The sequence below is a fragment of the Sinocyclocheilus rhinocerous genome, unplaced genomic scaffold, assembly GCF_001515625.1.
Source record: "Sinocyclocheilus rhinocerous isolate Xijiao unplaced genomic scaffold, SAMN03320098_v1.1 scaffold127, whole genome shotgun sequence".
In the NCBI taxonomy this organism is placed as follows: Eukaryota; Metazoa; Chordata; class Actinopteri; order Cypriniformes; family Cyprinidae; genus Sinocyclocheilus; species Sinocyclocheilus rhinocerous.
In genome coordinates, this window is record NW_015664685.1 from 1155619 (window position 1) to 1161353 (window position 5735).

A 5735-nucleotide genomic window follows, 5' to 3' on the forward strand; every position below is an offset into this window, starting at 1 on the left:
GACTCTCCCATAGACAGCAAGGTAACTACCACGTTCAAGGTCCAGAAAAGTACCAAGATGATCGACAAAGTAGTCCGTGTGACATCAGTGGTTCATCGCGCGTTCACGACAGTACCATGACGCGAGCGTGTGGCGGCGCCGGCGCTCAAGTAGATATAACTGCAGAACGGAGATCCGGTGTGATGATGTCATTACGCCGGATCTGGGTCAGCGCCACCACACGCTCGCGTCATGATACTGTCGTGAACGCGCGTCCAAAGTGACGCAGTAGAGACGAAAATGTGGAATAAAGTCGTTATTTTTGTGCAAGTTACCTTGCTGTCTATGGGAGGGTCAGAGAGCCCTCATATTTCATCAAAAATATCTTAAATTGTGTTCCGAAGATGAACGAAGGTCTTACGGGTTTCAAACAACACGAGGGTGAGTAATTAATGACATAATTTTCATTTTTGGGTGAACTAACCCTTTAACCATTTGCAGTTTGCACACACGAGCATTTTTTTGTTGAGCATGTTTAAAAAAAATGTACGTTTAGATTAACGTCTTTGGCCACTCTGTTGCTATTTTTCTGTGTCTCAAGCAATGAGCGCAATGTTTTTAAGACAGCTGTTCCATTCTGTTGTGCTCTGATTAGCTGATTTTGAGCACTTGGGCTTGTTTCGTGTGAAAGGCACCTTGTTCATTTTTTTACTGTCTGTTCATTTGGGGCCAGATTGGACTTTCAAAAACAAAGGTAGTACATCACGATTGAATTGCTGTGCTGACGGGACAATTCCATATTATTAAATTTACTTCAGATTCATAAAGATTTATATTTTAATCAATTACGTTTGTATAATTTGTACTGAAAAAGTACTAATAGTGTGTGTTTTTTAGTGATCACACTAAGTTAGTTTTAGCACATTAACAGGTTAAATTAACAGCCCTTATAAAGAGCTATTTAGCTTCCTGAAGAAACTTCCAGTCATTTGTGTTCAATTTGCTATTAAAGAGGAAGACTTTATGGAATGACTGATCTGATTTTGTTTTTTTTAACGAGGCCTGTTTGGAGATGAGCGACTATGAGAAGGCACAAGATTACCTTACACTTGCTCAGGCGAAAAAGCCATTTGACCCTGACATTAACACCTTGCTGAAAAAGCTTGCTCTGTAAGTTTTCCTGATCTGATAGTTTTGTCAAGTTTTCCTACAGTACATGTGTGAATGTGAAAGCTGAACAAATCTGCTGATCTTTTACAGCTGCTACATGGACTATTTGGACAAAGAGAGAGATATGTGCTCCAAGATGTTCTCAGGTTTTAAGCGGACGGAAAACTGAAGATTGCAGTGTCCATGGTGGTGGTCTTTACCATTTTTCAAATCCCCCAGATTGACCACAAGTGGGCAATATAAACCCAACAAATTGTAATTTTGGTTTGAGTATGCAACATTGCCTCAAATGTTGTCATGCTTTTATTGATTATAGTTCACTTTTTTTTGTCTTGTGTTGTGTTTGCCAACACTATATATATATATATCTTTTTTTTTTTTTTTTGACATGGCTCTCTCTGTTATGTATGTTAATTTAAGATAAGCTTTATTATGACAGAAAGTCAAGATTTTGTAGTGTTACGTTCAGTATTATGTTCAGTACTCTATATGGAGCATCAGGATGTCTTTAAAGTGTGTGGTTGGAGTTTCAGAAGTTGTTAATTATTTCAGTTTTTTCTCAATCTCATATTTTTTATTTTTTTATTTTATATGATTTTATTTGTTTTATTTTATTTTTTTCTTTTTGTATGCCATGCAATGCATGTGCTGTCTTGATTTTACTTATTTTCATTGTAAGTCCACTGTGTCATGACTGGCAAACTATTTTGTGTGTTAAGGGGTTAGTTCACCCAAAAATTAAAATTCTGTCATTAATTACTCACCCTCGTGTCGTTTCAAACCCGTAAGACCTTCGTTCATCTTCGGAACACAAATTAAGATATTTTTGATGGAATCTGAGAGCTGTCTGACCCTGCACCCTACAAAAAGTATTCTCGTAGCTTCGTAAAATTATGGTTGAACCCTTGATGTCACATGGATTATTTTACAGATCTCCTTGCTACGTCTCTGGACTTGGGAACATTTCAGTTGTATTGCTGTCTATGCAGGGTCAGACAGCTCTCAGATTCCATCAAAAATATCTTCATTTGTGTTCCAAAGATGAACGAAGGTCTTATGGGTTTGAAACAACATGAAGGTGAGTAATTAATGACAGAATTTTCATTTTTGGGTGAACTAACCCCTTAACACACAAAATAGTTTGCCAGTCATGACACAGTGGACTTAGAATTTTTGGGTGAACTAACCCTTTAAATTTAGAAGTTAACATGTAAACAATAAGTTGTTCTGCCTTGCTCAGAGTTTTGAATTTTCCTTAGATTTATATGGAAATTAATAATACACATAAATTGTGTCTAATAAAAAGTGAACAAAACTGTCAATATATACTGTATATATAAAGTTTACCTTCATACCCTAATATGAGTTTTGTCATCTAGCTGTGTTGTCTTGGTACATTTTACTGCCTAGTCTTTCCTCCCTGTGCTAACACAGAAATACCCAATCTGCAGCAGCCCCGTTTAATATTTTGTCACATCATTTTCACAAAATATTAAAACATGTGGTGTCATGCTGCACAAGTTTTTTTTCAGAACTAATTTCACTTTTCTAAATTCGTTCGGCTAGTGTTTTGGTGATTTTTAGTGGATATATGAAGTCAGTTCTTCATAAATTCACACAGGTGTCCACGGAGTAACCACAGGTGTAACTCATCACATTTACATAATCGCGCACTGTATATAGTAAGTTGCTTTGGATAAAAGCATCTGCTAAATGAGTGAATGTAAATGTTTGACAACCAGAAAATGTCACAATATGTTGTAAGGCCATTTAAGAAGAATTTAGCAACACAGCATTGACTTTTTGTGAAGGTTTGTGCTGGAAAGTTCCATTCGGATTAACTGAGCTTGCCTCACTATGGAGTTGTAAGGATGCCCTCTTTTAAGAGAGCCAGGCTTCCGACCACACTGACCTACAATATTTAAGAAAACCCCCTCAGTGATTTGTAGAGAGACGATCCATTACTATTATATGTAACTGTTATGAATAGCCTTTTCTGTGCCTGAATGAGCAGTGCAAACACACTTAATCTTAAAACAAACAACAGGTCTGTAAATCCTTGGACTACAGATAAAGACATTGCTCAGCTTGGTTTCTCCGTCCTTGGCAACTTTAGTCCAGTGCAGTCCATCCTTTCTTGTTTGTGTTTCTTTTGAGTGTTGCTCTGCTGACATTTACCAGATGTGAAGATGTAATTATGTGTGTACAAAGTGAAGTTTGTTATACATGACCCAGACCTGTCCAGGTTCTTTGGGTTTTCTCCTGTACTAAGCTCTTAATTGGTGCTTGGCACCAAGTTAATGTCTTTAAAACTGCAGTTTTTCCAAAGCAACATGTACAGTATTCTCTAAATGTCTAGCATCCTGTCGGTGTTTTAACTTAAAGGGAAAGTTCACCCCAAAATTCTGTCATCATTTACTCACTATTATGTTGTTCCAAACCTTTATTTTCTTCTACATAACTCAAAATAAGATGTTATGAGAATGTTTCTTTTTTTTTTGTTTGTTTTTTTCATCTTCTGTTTTCAATTTTTTAATTTTTTTTTATATTTGTGTTCCACAGAAGAATGACATACAGATTTGGAACAACATAAGGGTGAACAAGTAATATAGTGACATTTAGAGACATTTGTGACTTTGTCTGTAACTTAATACTCAATTAAACCTAATAGTCAAAATACAGCTACTTTTGAATGGCCTACAGTGGAGAAACAGACTTTTTGTGAACATAAATAGCGTAATGGCATCCACCAGAAAAGGCTAACTGCTCAACTTTTAGTCACAATGAAACAGAAGTAGAGACAAATATTTTCTACCAATCTTTTCTTCTTTACATGTCACATACATCAGAGTGCAAAAATTGTAGGGCGGAGACTAGATTATATACGTTGGTTGTTGATTGGATGGAGGCAAATGTGAATAGAAGGTTGCAGTCATGTAAGAAAGGGGTGGGTTTAAGCAGACTAAATAATTGGAGAAGTTTTCCGAAATGTCAAGTTACGAAATTGTGATTGAAAATTACAGGGTGAAAAAAAATAACTTGCATCAATAACATGCGTAAAAAAAACACATTTATTTCACTTTAAAGGTGAAGTATGCTATTTTAGCACCTGGTTGAAATGCAGGAATAATGCTTATTTTCAGACAGGTTTTCAAGGCACTCCTACTGCCACTTATGCCCCATCTTACAGTCTTAAGGCAGAAGTTGATACTCAGATTCTTTCTCATTTGGCTACCAAGACCATAGTGTTAAATATCAGACAGTGAGAGTATAATTTTAAGAATGTGTGTGAGAGACTCAGTGGTATGTCTGATCGGTGACCATGATTTTGCCAAGTAGAACATATTCCTGGAGCAGACTCCTGTTGGTCCTGGAACAACATTCCTATCAACCAGTTAGAGCTTAAGGCTCAGGTTTGGACTTGAACAACATTGGTATCAACCTACACTATCATTTCCCTCTCATTTTAGATTAATTAATGGTTAGGGATTGGACTGAGGTTGTGATTGTGTGTCAGGAATGTTGTACCAGGACCAAGAAAAGACACTGACCAGGAACACGTCCTACTTGCAAAATCACGGTCACCACGCTGCAACTGTGACCGTGATTTTGCCAAGTAGGATATGTTCCTGGATCATAACTCTCATGTCCTTCCTGGGTTTGTATACAGACACCTGCGTGCAAACGTGAACCAGATCCAGATCTCCAAAATGAGCTGATAGCAGTTGACACAAAGGCTCCAGTTATCTCTTCCAGTCTATACATGTTTGGAGAGCTTGTGTGTTAGTCTGCGTGTATACAGTCTGATGAGGATCCAAAGCATGAGCTGCCCTGATAAGATGCTCTGATGGCCACCCATCACTGCAGATACGATCACAGAAAGAATTCCATTGACAAAGTCTGAATGCCACAGGCCATCTTTTCTAGACAGGTTGAAGATGGAAGCAGTAACATATCACTAAAGTCCATATGCACTGTCTCCAAGAATATGGTTCCATACATGTTTAGCACCATGGCATTTGGTCTTTCACAGTCATTCAAGTGATGACGACACTCAAACCCAGGCCCAACAGATCATCAGATTAGCATTCGTGGAGTTCTTCCAGTCTAAGAAGCACTTGAGCAGCTGCTGCATATATTCCAATCTGGCCTCTGTCTGAAAAGCCACGGTGTTCTATAGTGAACGGTGTCCAGGTGCTCAAGTCAGTGGTCAAATGTTAGTCGAGTCAGGGGAGCCCGGTCTCATGAAAATGCGTATAAATAGTATGCCAAATAAAAACTAAAACTCGTGGTATTGATACGCAAAAATGGACTGTGGCGTGCATATGATACGCACGTGTTTGGCGTGCATATAATACGCAGTTGTCGCATGCATATGATATGAAATTTGTTGGCGTGCTAATGATACCCAGTTTTCGCGTACATATGATACGCATCTACCCCACAACCCTAATTCTACCCATCGCATAGCATATGCACGCCAAAGTCCATTTTTGCGTATCAATACCACGAGTATTTGTTTTTATTTGGCGTACTATTTATACGCACTTTCATGAGATCGGGTTGGTCAGGGAGGAATATATCCA